We start from the raw sequence: 16,397 nt of genomic DNA on the forward strand, positions 1-16,397 counted from the left end.
AAATCTGAAAAGTAACAGAGGAGAGCTCCAGCTAAGAAACAGAATTTTAATGTCTCCCTTCTTGCAGGGAAACCCACATTCCCTGGAGGCGGAGAAGTGACAGCTCCTTTTCCACCCCTTGTCTGGGACAGGCTGGACCAGGTGGGGAAGCCTCCCACACTGCTGGCTGGAGATCTGTTTTGCTGATGACAGAAAAGCTTGTCTGTGCTTCAGCAAAAAACATACAGAACAAGACAGAAGCAATCAGAATCCAAAGGCAGAGAATCTCCCACCTTGGCTGGCTACCAGGCCTGTTCCCTCCACCCAGTGACTTCCATTTACAGAGGACTGAGACTGGATTTCAGGGAAGTGACTCCTTGGTAAAAACTGTCTGGTTAGTTACAGAAGGACATGAGGACTGTTCCCTGCCAGATGCAACTGTACTGGTTGGCTATCTTGGGATAAAGCAGGCTGTCCTTACCTTCCAACGCTGAGAAAACAGACGTTAGGCTGGAACTACAGCGTAAGTTTAATGAGCAAAGAATAAAAACCAGTAAATGTATATAATCTCACGAACGATTGGTGAAATCTTCTGCGACCCTAATCTCACTACTACAATATAGGCACCACCCAGCAAGCCTACAGACAAAAGAGAAGGCTGAGTTGTGTTCCTGAGATGGTTGCTCTTTTGAGGTCGGGGGGGGATAATTCTGACCAGGTGGTCACCGTGTATCATGACATCATGTATCACAACGTGTCACGCCATCACATAGGTACTCATCTATCCTATGCAAGGACTTGGGGGGATGTGGATGATGCTAAGACATAAGGCATCACTCTTGATATTCAGGAGATTAGAAGTTAGTTGGGAGAAGAGATTATGGTGAAACAGGATGTGCAGGCTGCCCTCTACACCACCATTACAAGTATTTGCCATGACGACTGTCATACTTACTCATTACTACTCAGCTAATGATGTTTCCTGCAAAGGCCAGAAATTGGAATTATTATTTCCTATCGCAGGCTCCCCAGCTTTCATTCTCACCACCACCCCTACCTCCCCACTAAGTTTCAGGTCACTGAAGGTATTGGGTCAGGTGGGGCTGACAGAGGTATATTCAGGGAGGACCAGGGAGCTCAAATTCACTGATTGAAAGGCAGGAGGAAATACTGCTGCTCTTGATGGCTTCATCTTCCCCTTTCCTAGAAATTCCCATAAATCACAGTGATGGAGTATAGTGGCAAAAACAGGCCAGATGGTAGAATCCTGATCTATAAGTCGAGGTCCCTATTAAAACTGGGACACATTACAAGCCTGGGGAGGGACTTTCACTCCACTTGTCATATTAAGAGGAATCTACCTATGTGGAAACTACTAAGACTCCAACTATTGAATTCTCTAAGAACAATATCCTCCCCCTTGGAGTATCTAAAGGTCTATCTCTTATTGCTTTAAAGTGAAGCAACTCATCAAAAAAAGGCCCCCAGATTCAGAAAAAGGGAAATCCTCTTTTACTTTCCAGAGCTACAGATTCACTTTCAATGGATTACTTGCCTCTCATTGGGGTTGGGATGCCCAGGACCCCCATTTAGTGGCTACTGGGCAAAGCTCCCCCATTGGGTGATTTTTTAATTTTATACTCCTGTGGCCTGGAGTCATCAGATTTGACTGCTTTTCCTTTGAGACTCCCCTAGGCTCTTAGAGAAGAAAAATTCAGATGCCCACAGAATATCAATTGTACGCACCTGGCGTCCTGCAGCTGCGAGGCCCGCACCAGCCCCTCTGTGGCTGTCTGCGTGCAGCAGGTGGCAGCAACACCCTGCACACCAGCACCGCCAGCCCAGGTGATGGGATTGCCCTCACTGCTTTTCAATCCCGGCAGTATTTTCTAAAGGCCCTTTCAGCATAAGGATAGGCATTCTCTGTACTTAAAAATAACTCTTTTATGGAAGTCATGTCAATCTCTTTCTGTTATCCTCCCTGCTCACCAAATCCCAACTGCACAGCGTTTCTTCTGCCTTAGATGATAGTCTACCGCATATAAAGAGACAACAGAAGCAGTCAGTTTCACATACAAAAAAAAATCCTGAACTTCTTGAACTTCAGAGGAAAACTCAGTTATTTACAAATAGAAGTGGGGGCACACATTATTTAAGCTAGAGGCAAGCCATAATTGTGTGTCTGGGGCATACTTTTTAAATGCTCCATCTAAACACTTACCCTCAATGAGAAAAGCACATTTTCAGACATGGGAAGTTGAGCAAAAGGTAATCTTACTTTTGGGGTTTTCACAGAGGTTAACTAAAAATATTACTGATTTGTCTTGGATTTTATCCTTTAACTACTTATATAAAACATAAGAATGTGGAGTGTTATACTTTTACACGTTTCTTTCCCCAAATGCTTAGAAAACATGATGCTTAATTAAAAACAAAAACAACAACATGTATTTAGTGCCAACTTTTAAGGTATTACTGAAGAGGCATAGTTCGAGGTGATTTTAAAATACAAACGATAAAACACAGCCCTTGGCCGTAAGGCACTTACTATTTTGCCAGGAAGAAAACGTCCATGTGTGCCAAGAGTCAAGTAACGTAAAGTGCAGAAGCGAATGGGTGGGTAGCATGGGTCTTTAGAAAAGGGGGGAATCTGCCAGGGGTCCCATGGGCTAGGAACATCTCAAGTGTGGAATCTTAACCTGGCTTTATATTGTGGAAGAGAGTCTGGTGGAAGCCACGAGGTAAGTCATTCCAGGCAGAGGAAATAGCCAGAGCCAACACACAGGAGTGTTGAAGTTCAAGGCCAATTCAGTGAGTCAGCAGGGGCTTTACTGGGGGGGCTTGAGGCAAAGTCATGCTAGGGGTGAGCTTAAATTCTGGAGGGCTCTGAATTCTGGACTACAGATTTTTTTTCTTCATGTTAGATTTTACAGGATTTTCAACAAAGGAGTAGCATATCTAAAAGTAACATTTTAGAAGACTGAATTAGGTGGACATGTGTAGATTAAATAAAAGAAGGAAGAAAAAAGAGGCAAGAGATCTGTTAGGAATTTAGTATTTCTTTAAGCACCTGAGGATGACAGCCTTCCTATTGGCAGTGGTTATGGTAAAATGTGATGGGACCATGGACATTACAAAGAAAGAGGGGGTAAGGCTTGATGTCCATGGAATCAGAATCTCTGAATTTTCATGCATCAGAATTAGGAGAGAAGAAAAACTGTGATAGAGCTGGATTCCTGCTGGAAGAGCTACCCTACCCCAGGAGCAATGGTCAAGGGCTCACTGGACTTTGAAGGGGAAGAGACGGATGACCTACTAGGTACAGGTAGACCTGCTAGGTACAGCCCTGCCTCCAAGAGAATCAAGTTCCTCCTTTTGGTTTTCACTCAAATTTATCAGTTTTAAGAATTACTATCTAATGGAAGAGAAAGTATTACATGAAACTTTATGTACTGCAATCCTTTATCACCATCATTTCCACCATGCTCAATTCCATCCATTAAAGACTGAGTTTCATGTAATATATTTTTCTAATGACAACATCAATATCTGGTCATTACAAGAAAACATTTTAAAAGGATAACAAAGAAAATAAAAATCAACTGGAACCTTAACTACTCAAAGACAACCAAAGTACTTACATTTTGTCTTGTATCTTTTGAGACATTTACACAAATATGTATAGAAAAAAATGGATTTTTATTATGTTTTCTGCATGCACTCTACCCTGTGCTTTTTTTCACTTCACAATATATTGAAGACATATATACATGTTATAAAACAAAGGTAAACTTCTTCCTTTTAAAACAGTCATATAATTCACGATTCTACAGATGTACAGAAAAAAATATTTTTAAGTAAGATAGGTATCAAATTTCTACCTTATGTTTTACTTTGAGAAATAGAATGATGAAATTCAATTGAATAATTATAGCAAGTAATTTCTGAATATCTATTTTCAGTGGCAAGTTGAAATAAGGAGAGACAGATAGGGGCGGAGGGGGACGTTATTCTGATTTTACCAAAGCCCTGGGAAGCTAATGACTCAATAATCACTCAATAATGCTGACTTTTGCAGAAATACACTTTAAAAATGATTAACATTTCTAGGGTTAAGTTAGCATAGCCAGAATTAGAATATTTTAAATTTTACATTCTACCTGGTTTCAAAGCATTGCAATTTATTTAAAATGTCTCTTCACATTCAATGGAGAAATAGAAAAAAACACCTTGAGAAACTGAGAGTGTTGCAGTTGATTTTAGAGCTTAAAAAAAAAAAAAAGACAGTATGGAGCAAAATGACACACCTTGATCCTTTTGTAGACTGCTACAAATATATCCTTAACCACATTGTGTTTTTACAACTACAGATTCACATGGAGATACTGTGCTGCTACACTGGGAGAAAACAACAGGCTAGGTTAAAGCCAACCAAGGACTGAGTCTAACCTCAGTCGCTAATCCCCCTCTTCTTTTTTCCCCAATAATTTGTCTTTAAATAGAGTTCTGAGTCCAAGAGTAAGAGCAAGTGAGAAAGGGAAAGAAAGAGAGAGAGACCACGTTGGTTTTCTTTTTCCTTTTCTTCTTTCTTTTCATTTTTCTTTTTTTGTGTGTGTGATGATGTAGCTCAGTACAACCTCAATTAAGTAATGTTATCAGGAAATAGGAAATTGTGATTAATAGCATTTCCGGGGTAATTGAGAGATAAACCAAATTATTTTCTTAGAAGAGGAAGGACTGTAATGGAGAGGGGAAATGGTAGGGTACAAAAATAGTCCTCCTTGCTGAACATCTTTTTAAAATGTATTGCTTCACATTTCTGGCTCAATGAAGACCTTGTAATGAACAATATTTCATTTTATTTGGTGATTGAAGATCTTACAGAGACAACGAACACTGTTCTGAATCTCAGATCCCAAAGAGGAACATAAAAATATAGAGGATAGTTGTGAATAAAAACACTCTCCCCTCTTCCAGAAAAGAAGTCTAACTTTCTAAAGATTTGCCTCTTTTGTGAAAGAGTCAAAAACAAAGCTGCTTGAACACAACGATTGTATAATTTCTACCAAGATTTATAGAACTTTGGCGCGAGAAGTAACTGTACCATCATCTGACAGAAAACAGAACCCTTCATCTTACAGATGAAAAAACTGAGGACCAAGAGGTAAAACCGTCTTGCCTCAGGTCAAAGGTTTTCTTATAAAGAATCCTGTACTGTTTGTTATACTGAGTCTTATTTCAACACTATTAAACTGTTCAGCTTAACGTATTCAACAGCTGAAAACCAACCATTCTTCAAATTAAAATGCAAATTGCCTTCAACATCTTGACAAGGAGGCAAGAATCTAGAAAACACAGGTTTTATTTTTCCCCTAAGACATTTTTCTCTACTAACCTGCATCTGTACATCACAGGAAACAATAGTGATATATACATGTATACATATAGTCACACACACACACACACACACACACACACACACACATATAAACACATACATATATATTATACTTGTTAGAAAAGCTTCTGTTTCTATATTTTGCTTACTTGTTTTTCAAGTTAATTTTCTGGAGGAATTCTGACTTCTCTGGGTGAAACCAGGCATGTTTTTTCTAAATGGAAGTTATTGAATTAACCTCACCCTGGTGTTATACAACTCAGCATCAGTTTTATCCTATTTTCATTGTTCTTTAGCCATTTGTTCTGTATTTTTCCCTCAGGTTTCGCTCAGGGAAGACACTATGGGTCACCTATTTACATCTCCAAGCAATTCTCCCTTTTCAGCCTTCCCTCTGTCCCCATACACACAACTGGTGCAGGCGGGGGCACCTGACTGGGAAGGCACAGGCTGGGAGGATGGGATGACCACGCAAACAAATGATCATGGAAGACACCGGGAGTGGAGAGTGCTCTGAAGCAAGACGAAGAGCCTCAAAGCTTTTTCTCCCCCCTAAACGAGATCATGTTCAAGAATGTTAGGAAAGCTTTTCCCCCTCCTAAAGCAGAATCATGCCTCATTGCTTCTGAGAAAGGCAGAATCTACTTGGAATTAGGAGCATTTGTGTCAATTTCACACTCTAACCACAGTAACAGAATCAAAAAACCTCAAAGGAACCACCCCCTTATATGATAAATGAGGACTCTGGTGCCCAGGGGAGGGGAATGACGAACTGGAAGTCACAGAGTTATCTATACCATAAATACTGAGCTCAAGGGTTTGGCTTTACCTAGGGCTACGTTTTTCCCACAGAAACAAAGATTAAAAATATCATGAGTGTTGCTGTGTATGTGGCCATGAGTAAAGGGCAACAAAGCCGAGTTGAAATGTGGGTGCCGGCTGGTCGACCAGACTCACTTCCCAGCAAAGCAATTTACCCCCACACACCAGCCTCACAGCACATGCAACTCAAATGTGTGCCTTTGTGACACAACTGCTCAGAGACCCCGAGAGGGACCCGTGAGAGGTGCAAACCTCAAATGTCAGTTCTGTAAATGTCCAAGCTCCTTTGTTCCTACATCTCTAGGACATATGCATGCTCAAGAGGAAGTCAGCACCTCACCGCAGCGCCCCCCACCCCAACCCCGCACTCCCTCCCTCACCACAGTCCTGCCCCCTCTTTCCTTTCTGTCCCTCTCCGTGTTCACTAAACCCCAGGGTGTCTGCATTTACCATTTTCTCTGTTAGGAATGCTCTTCCACAGGCTTGTTACATGACTGGATTTTTTCATTCTGGGGTTGTTCAGATGTCCTTTCCTCCAGGAGGCCTTCTCCAATCCCATGGTTGTGCCCTCCTCCCTCACCATGGGTCTCTGTCACATCAGCTGCTGTATGCCCTTTGTCATGTTTATCACTGTAAGTTAAGCTTCTTATTTTCTTGTTGGTGTGTTGTCTCTTTCCATTAGAATGTAAGCTCTCTGAGGACAGGGGCTTTATGGATCAGTCTCCTCTATGCCTTGTCAAACATCTTCTCAACTCGCCTTTGCCCTCCAGCTGCTGTGGATTCAACCTGAAAGCTCCTCTCCCCAGCTGCCCTGAGTATCCCTTACTTCCTGACGTGGGCATCTCCAGGGCGGAGACACAGCGGCTCATTCACTCAGGCACATACACAACTTGGGAAGTACCGGGGGTCAGTGCCCCATGGAGGGACACTTGACCAGCGGGAAGCAGAAGCTGCTGCATAAGCCCTCCTGTCCTGATGTTTAGATGGTCGATTCTCAGATTCTCAGGTGCTCCTCAGAGGGCACCTCTAGGGACCCAGATTGTCTACGGAGTGAGCTGCTTAGTAATGCAGCCCTGGGCTGGCTTTCCCTCCTTCCTTCCTTTATTCTTTTCAGTTTCCTGTTCCAGAGAATAACATCCCCAAGTAACTGGAAGAAGGCCCTTATCTCAGCTGTGCTCTTGGGAGGAAGGCACACAAAGGCTGTCTCCTTCCTCTCTGCTCTATCTCCAGCCCCCCTTCTCTGATAAAACTCTCTTGACTAAGAAACACCTTTTCCCATCAATAGGAGCAATATTGCATACTCACCTCACAACATGCACAAAATCGAAATAAGTTGGTCAAACTATCCTAAACATAAGATAGATCCTTCTCTCTGATGAGCTTCTCAACAAATATTGGGCTCCAACTCTGTCAGGCACTAGAGTTGACCTACAGAGCAAAGACGAAGAACTTTTCCTCTCCCCTGCTGTCTTTTCAGTGTTATCAAGGAGAGGGAGGACCACTGTAAGGATGGCCAGTTCAAGGACCCGCATTGAATCTACCACCTGTTAGATGGACCTTTAGGTCCTCTGTGACGTGTATAAGGCAAAGGAAATTAGCAGCTTGTAAAAGAGCAGAAAACACCTTGACAATGTGAATATAAATTTAAAGACATTTCATGACTGACTTGATGAATGCTCAAACCACTGTAGAAAATACAGAAATCCTTGTCACATGATCATGGAATTCAATAGCAGTACTTAAGATGAAATACGGGTGACAAACCAATGACAAGATTCTTTGATAGCCAGAGTTAAACGGTATAATGCTGTAACTATGGGGAAATGAACATAGCAAAATCTAGCTCTCTTACATATAGGCGTTATCATATTTTAAAAGTATCAGGAAAATCACGATGCAACTTCTGCTGTCACTCGTGGCTTAGCGTTCACTGAAGTAATTGCTCCCTGGGAGCTGTGTTACTCCAGAGCTGCTAAGCAGAAAACAGAAGGTGCACTCAAAAGTGACAACTGAGTAGATATTAACACAGAGTTTATTTATAAATGTGTGGTGGGTATAGGGGAAACAGCAAGCGATGGCATAGTTCTCAGAACCAGCAACACTGAGGGGACATGTGAGAGGATCACCAGAGAGGGTGACTGTTGAGAGAGGACCTCCTGATGGGAAATGTGTGTCCATCAGTGTGGCCAAGCCATGTCAACCCCTCAGGTGGGGACCTGAGGATTTAAACATCTCGACCTCATTTTTTTCCCTACCTCTATCTTTTCAAGTAATTTTGACAAACGTATAATTTCTATTTTGTCAAACAGAAGAAGGAGAATGGCGTCAAGATGTTTATGTGCACCTGTGGGCTGAACCAGAGGTTAAGGGAGCTCATTTACATAGTCCACACAGCGTCGCCTCCCAGGACGGCGAGCAGGATGGACCCAGAGGGACAGACAGGTAATACCCAGCACCCCAGCTGTACGGGCCTCAGTTACTGTAGCAGCAGAGGGCTGGAGGCTTTCTTTGCTGGTCCACCTGAACCAGGACAGCGCTCGTGCTGAGTGACCAGCCTCCTGGTGGGGAGGCACCTCAGAAACCCCCAGTGAGAGAATGTTCAGCAGGGTGACGGATGAGAACCAGCTGAGCATCATTTTCTTCCTTTAATCTTGTGCAATGAGGTGTTATGTCCTGTCATGGGAAAGAGCTCCCCCTACTGGCAATAGAGGGGAGGATCCCAGATTTCATGGAAGAAAATCGTTGAAATCAGGAGACTGTGTGTCGTTAGGTTCCATGCACAGAGTGACTAAGACATTCTTTTGAGACTCTCACCATAGTAGAGTAGCATTTAGTTCTTGCCTTTAAAGACGGGCAAAGGAACAGCATCTTTCAGCTCCATCACTTTGTCACTTCCTTGTATGTCAAGAGCATTCCTGCAGAGACCAAGTGTAGTCATTTAAAAAGACTTCTTTTTTTCATTAGGTCTCAGCAGCCTAGGTAGGACCATATTCCCCTGACAGGTAAAGAGGGGAGAGAGCACAGTCATCAACTTGAAACCCTTATTTGGGGAAACCCCTGGATTTTTCCAACTAATTCTTTACCTTTATAATGTAGGAAAGAAGCCTAACATGGAGCATGAAATATCACAGGCCAGGAAAATACTCCCATGACCTGTAAGGAGTGGAGATGGATACTTGAGAATTAGCAACCCAGAAACCGATTGGTTTTAAAGCAGGTAGCAGGACCCACTAAGCCACAAACCATGAGCTAAGACTCCTCTTTGACGAGTCTCTATCAAGACATTCTATAACACCATCTGAGGGGGAACGGTGAGGGTCCAGGCAGTCCTGGATCCTCACACATTGTCATGGTTTACACTAAATCCACTGGATAGAGATATTGGAGATATAATTTCTTATGTAGAGATCGAATGGTACAACATGTTGCATTAGTTTTCTAGGGCTACTGTAACAAATTACCAGAAACTTGGTGGCTTAAAAGAACAGAAATTTGTTCTATAACAATTCTGGAGACAAGAAGTCCAAAATGAAGGTGTCAGCTGGGCTGCCCTCCCTCCAAAGGCTCTAGGAAACAATCTGCTCATTGGCTCCTGAGCTTCTGGGGTCTGTCAGCATCACTCCAATGTCATGCTTCAGCCTTCATCTGGCCTCCTCTTCCTCTCACTGTCATCTTCTCTTCTATTTCTAGTAAGAAATTAGTCACTGAATCTAGGCCCACCCGGTTAATCCAGGATGATCGCATCTCGAGATCTTTAACTTAATTACATCTGCAAAGACTCTTTTTCAAATTAGGTCACATTAACAGGTACTGAGGATTAAGCCATGGGCATGATTTGCTGGGAGGGGCACCATTCCAACCACTAAAGACATCATGAAGCAAAATCATCTCCATAGTCTCTAGTCTTTTAAAATAATTTCTCTTACTCATACTCAATACCTGCTAATTGTTCATTTAGCATTCTAATTTTTGAAAAATATTACTTCTACTTAAAAATTTTTTTCACTCTTTTCATCTTTGTTTAACGTCTTACCACCTCATGTTTCTAACTACAGGGATTATCACACCTACACCTGTACACAGACAGAAAGAGAAATACCTTTATCAATTTGGAGCAACTGAGGGTAGAATGTGGGCACTGCAGTTAGATCTGCTGCAGTTCTTTGCTCTGCCATTTCCCAACTGTGGCCTTAAAAGAGATGCTAAACCTCTCTGTGCTGCTGTGTCTGTAAAAAAGGGTGGGTGCAAAGAGGCATGAGATGTAAAGTGCCTGGTACCAAAGTAAGACCACAGCAAAATTAGCTATTATTAATACAAAATGCGCAGCACTTTCTAAACTGTTTTTCTAATGATAACAATAACTTTTGGCCAAAATGTTAGTTTGCACTTACTGCCTAACTCTTTCCTTGATGAAAACAATCTGAATTTATTTTTCTCTACCTGTACCAACTGAAGATTCAAAAGATCTGACGAAAAGTGACTGGTGTTCTGGTTAGTGCCATCCATCATTAACTAAAGTTCCCAGCTATGTTTCGAATCTCTAATAGACAATGATGTATGAACCAAAAGCTGGTCAAAGAATAATTTTCAGACAAGGGTTGGAGCTCAGAGCATGAGCAATTTAGCAAATCACAAGGAGGCCCTGGGGACACGAGGAAAGCACCAGAGAGGGCTGCAATGTCATCTTTCCAAGCAGTGTTGTGTCCAGGGCACAGTTAGGAACCGAGGGTTTAGACTGAAACAAACTTTTGTTTAACTTCTGGGATTCACTAGCTGTTAGTTAACTGACCTTGGTTAAGTAGGTTAAGTTCTTGGAGCTTCAGTTTTCTGACCACGAAGATGAAGACCATGACAATACCCATCCTCCAAGGTGGCTGTGAGAGTTCAGTGAGGTCGCATACGTGAAAGCGCTCGGTACAGAGTCTGGCCCATCGTGTAGCGGTGCAGTAATATTAAACAAATAACACACAAGGGAGGGGAGTTAAGAGAAGGAAGACGGTTTCTAGACACAGCTCTTCTCCAACTCAGCGAGGCTGGACAGTAAGGTCATTTAACTCTACTGGGCTGGGGTTTCCCCATTAGTAAAATAGTAAATTGTTAAATATTACAGAAATGAAACTGGCCTTCTAGTTCATTGATTCAGGATGAATTTAATGATCAACACTAAATAAACTTCTAGAGACCCAACATTTAGTAGTTCGCTTGGCCTGCCATTAAGTTATAAGAGATTTCCATGAAATATACAGAAGATGGCAGACCATAGAAAACATGAACAATTACAACAAATTATTTGGATGACTCTCTGTTCTGGCAGATGCAGCTTGTAATCCCTTAATGTGCCTCCTCCCCACTCCCTGCCCTGGCTAAGGAGGCTTTTTCTCTGATCCTTAAAAAAATCAATGCTACAGTAAATGAATCATGGCCTGTTGTAGTGATTGGACTAATGGGAAGATCGTGCTAGGGCTTACATCAAAGCCTAAAGTAAACAGCCACCCAATACACAGATGCTCTGGTTAAGGCACAGAGCCACCATAAAAGACACAAAATTGAATTAATAAATCTACCTACTCAAAAAAAAAAACCTACTAAATTGGAAGAGTCTGAGGTCTCAGTTTCTCTATTCTTTTGCCTCCTTGGCAATTTTGCTCAAATCAAATGTACATTTTATTAAAACTGTAGATTCCACAGAAAACATAGGCAAGTTAGTCAATGTACCTGCCCCAGTTGCTTCCCGGAGTGGGGTCGGTTCAATACGACTTAATCTAGACCAGATGAATGTCTTCATTTCTTTTAAATTCATTGGTGAATTTAAATTAGTCCCAGATCATCCAACAATTGAGTCTTTTAAGCTAAGTGTGAGGAAGTCTTTTAAGCTAAGTGTGAGGAAGTCTTTTAAGCTTCCTTAGCAAAAGAAGGTTGAAACACCATGACAGAAAGGAGGGGACAGCTAGGAAGCCCCGTCTCTGTGAATTCACATGGTGTGAAATGTTTGGCACAAAGCTTAGGGAATAATGAGTCCACATGTACTCAGAGATGACCATAATGTTCTGATCTATCACGTTTCACTTTCCCCACAAAGCAGGTGACAAAACAGGAATAAAGCAAAATGAATCTATTCTTATTAGATTGGGGCTGCAATCTCATATTGGGTTTAGATATTGGATTTCCTGACAGCTTCCTATATTGTCCGCTTATTGCTTTCAAGGGAGCCAGCAATGGCTTGGGATAACAGTGTGTCTGGAATGTGAGCCATCTGAAATGGACAGCACAATTTCCCTGGGCTCTGCTGCCAGTGGTGTTCCCTGAGCAACTTAGTGCTCATGTGTCCGTGACGTTCAGGGGCTCAGTGGACACCAGACAGGAAAATTCCTTGCCTAGAATAATGACACCATAAAAGAAAGTGGGAACACTAGGATGAATATTCTTACTGATGACATTTATTCAGGTTCAGTATAGCCTGTCTCAACGAGGAGGCTTTTTTTTTTTTTTTTCTCTTTTGTCTGAGAAAGACTCCAGGGTTCTTTCTGCACTGGTTTTCTCGCTCATTTCCTTTTAGGTTATTATTAAGGACTCCTGCTTCCGACATTTCCCTTATGTCCAATCATGGGACATTCCTCTCTTTCCCACATCAAATGTGGCACATGCCCCTAAATCCACATGTTGCAGAGTTGGTCCTTTAATATTTTCTGACATAAACTGGATCTGTTTGGCTCAAGGCCTCAGTGACAAAACAATAAAGCACTCTCTTTGAATTAGACTCAAACCAAGGTCTGGCTTTTCTTCTTACAAATAGAAGTTCGATGAGAGATCCTGAAGTTTGCCAATTAGGTTAAAGACCAAGAACAATTTTCATTAATTTAAATAAAAAAGACAGCATCTGACATAGGCCCTGAGAGAAGAGTCAACAAACTTAAACCAGAACACAACCTGGAGATTAGTAAGTGCTTTGTTAACACTGAAGTACTTGGGGCTAGAGATGTGGGTGGGTTAGTGGGTGGGGGCTGAGGGGCACCACACCACCGAAGCAGAAGATGCCTTCATCCTCTGGTAGCTCCATCCAAGGCTGAGCAGCAGCAGGTGACTGATCCATCTGCACAGCAGGCTCTGTCTGGAGGCCAAGGTCAGCCCTGGACCTGCGGCACAGGGACTCCACTGCCCTGTCCCAGCAACTCGCCCAGGAACTGACTGGGTTAAGCGTTCACCTGGCTGCACTGGAACATTGGCTCTTTCCTGTCTTGACTCCCCTTGCTCAGAGGGTGGGGTCCCTGTGAAGTGTGCTCTGGCTTCGGGAGCAAGTCCAGGGCAGTGCTCTTCTGCTCCCGACTCCACGCCCACACACTGCCAGGGCCCACCCTGCCCCATCTTCTCTGAGGGCAACTCCGTAATACTAGTCTTTCTGAAGTTCTGTTTTCTTCCTTCTTCCCTTCTCTGTCTATCCTCCCTCCTGCTCTGTTTCTCACCAATAAGTTCAAACAGGCAGTAGCAGAAGTACCATGTGCACAGAGATGGAACTTCAGAGAATGGACGATTCTTTTGAGAAAAAAAAAGTTTGGTAGCAGAAGTGGGAAGCAGTTAAGTATGTTTAGGACAGGATTTTCGGTGATACAGCATTTGTTTTACGCTAAGGGGAAGCAGATGAAACAGAAGAGACTAATAATTCAAGAAAGAGTGAAAAATTTACAGGAAAGTGTCCAGGAGAAGATTAAGAGGGCCGAGATGCAGAGCACAGATGGAGTGATCAGACTGCAAAAATAAAAAAGGTGGAGGGAACGTTTCTGCTTTGACGGAAGATAAGAAATATATGGTAAAACTGGGATGTGGAGAGTAAGAAAGTTAGAGAAATTCAGCTCTCAGCCCTCAACTTTGTATATAAATGGAAAAGAAGTTGGGTAATTTGCTGAAAACCAGTGAGAGAGGAGCCCTGAGGAAAAGGGAGCAGGGAGTCTGGGGCTGTCAACTGGGAGGATGGTGACAGGAGGGCAAGGAAATGAGGAAAAGGACTCCTGAGCAGAGGTGAGGACGTGGTAGACGATGACAGGGTGACTCTGGGCTGGAATCAATAGTACTTGGAGTCGGGGAGCAGGAGCGGAGAGCCCTGTGTCAGTGCGACAGGAGGCTGCATTTGGCAAGGTGGTGATGTCAGGAGGTTGAGCAGTCGAAGTACTAAGGGAAGAGAGAGGACAATTACATGTGCTGACTACGGGGTAGACAGGAAGAAACGGAAACTCAGTAGGTGTCTTTTTTAAAGTTAGTTTAAAATTTTTTGTTTAATTTTTAAAAATATTTCTGCATAATGAAAAGTAAAAGTCCTTGTTCAACCATCCTTGTGGGGCATCTGCTGTGTCTCTCACACACATCAGGCAAGGTAATGGGGAAGGAAGAACGGAGGGCCCAAGTCTGAGGTTATAAATAATAGAGAATAAAAGGTCTTCCTTCCCCAGTGGGGGAACAGCTGAGAGGACAGGATGGGGTGTGGATGGGTGGGGGCAGAGCATGGGGAGAGCAGGAGGGTGGGAGGGAAGAAGGAAGAGAGAAGGTCTCCATTCACGTTGGTTTATAACTGCAGACCCATTTTCACCAGTAGATTGAAAAAGAACCAAGAATTCAAGTGAATAATATCCAATTTAAAATGATAGCTTCTCCCTCTCCCAACAGCTCATTGCTGTACCAGCTGACGCCAGTATATACAAGGGAATGAATTTTGTTAGGGGAAAGCACACATGCTGTAGCCTTCCCGAGTCAGGTGAGGAGAAAAAGGGGGATGCTGCAGCTTCAGAGCAGCAAACTGGGAACCACAGGCCGTGGGCCTGGGGGCCAGCAAGGGAGGAGTGAGTCTTAGAGGAAACAGAGTGCTGAAGGGTAAGCTTCACGCACACCATTCTTTGCCACGTTTGTCTTATGGGTATCTGGCATTGAGGTGGAGAAACGGTTATGAAATTCTATCTAACCCCTGACCCAGGACCATGCTAGTTCTCAGTTAGGAACCCCAAACTGAGCTTCTAGGGGACGTGGCGGGGAAGCCCGCCAGTTCTCCACGTCCAAATACAAATGGTGCCAGCCGCGGACTGTCTCTTTGTCTTTGGGCAGCTGCCAAGTTTCATCCCAGGAGGTCTTTATTTTCTTTCAAGAGACCAAAAATCAATCACTTAATTCTTGGGGAGGTGAAGGTGGAAGATTAGAGTGGATTAGAGTCAATTATAAACACAGCCCCTTCTGCCATGCTCCCTGGGGGACCAACAGAAGCTCATCAGACCCCTCATTAAAGCAATTACTCTCACAGCCCATGATCACTGTATCTACTTCATGTAGTCCCCATACCTGAGTCTATACTGAAACCAAACTAGAGACATTTAGAGAACAAAACAGGAAATAAAGTACCTGGAAACTCTCACGGCCCTAGACTGTAAGGACCCTGTTTACAATCTAGATGGATGACAGATAGATAGCTTTTCCCTAGATCAACACTGGCAAGGACTATTAGCTCCTGGAGTTAACCAATCTAGATATTAACATGAAAACAACCCTTTCTGAGCTAGATGAAATGAAAACAGTGGTGGTAGTGGTGGGAGATGAGGGCAAACTGAACACTAAGTAAAGGATAGAGCATTGGGGGCAAAGGAGACAGCTAAGCCTAGAAAATGCTACATGTTTAAACGTGGGCCAGATGCCAAGTGTGAACTGAGGTCTGACAACCTAAAGGTCCTACTGTGTGAACTCAGAGTCATTTTAAGCTGTTTTGTCATCTTTTATGAATGTTAATTGAACCAATAACACTTTCATGTATCTTCTTTGATATTTCAGGTCTTTATAATGATGCTTCATTTGTGTGTGTGTGTGTGTGTGTGTGTTTAAACTGAAGTACAGTCAATTACAAAGGTCAATCTCTGGTGTACAGCACAATGTCCCAGGCATGCATATACATACATATCTTCGTTTTCATATTTTTTCCATTAAAGGTTATTACAAGATATTGAACATAGTTCTCTGTGCTAGACAAAAGAAATTTTTTAAAATCTATTTTTATATATAGTAGCTAACATTTGTAAATCTCAAACTCCCAAATTTATCCCCTCTCACTCTCTTTCCCTGGTAACCATAAGACTGTTTAGTAAGTGTATAAGTCTGTTTCTGTTTTGTAGATGAGTTTATAGTATCCTTTTTTTTTTAAGATTCCACGTATGAGTGATAGGATATGGTA

At 42.6% G+C, this 16,397-nt stretch overlaps 1 protein-coding gene across 3 annotated transcripts in view; it reads right to left on the bottom strand.

The window, feature by feature from the left end:
* CD96 (CD96 molecule) overlaps window positions 1-16,397 on the bottom strand; it is a 268,719-nt gene that overhangs the window by 79,205 nt on the left and 173,117 nt on the right. The gene's annotated exons all lie outside the window — the stretch shown is intronic.

The sequence above is a fragment of the Vicugna pacos genome, chromosome 1, assembly GCF_048564905.1.
Source record: "Vicugna pacos chromosome 1, VicPac4, whole genome shotgun sequence".
Taxonomy (NCBI): Eukaryota; Metazoa; Chordata; class Mammalia; order Artiodactyla; family Camelidae; genus Vicugna; species Vicugna pacos.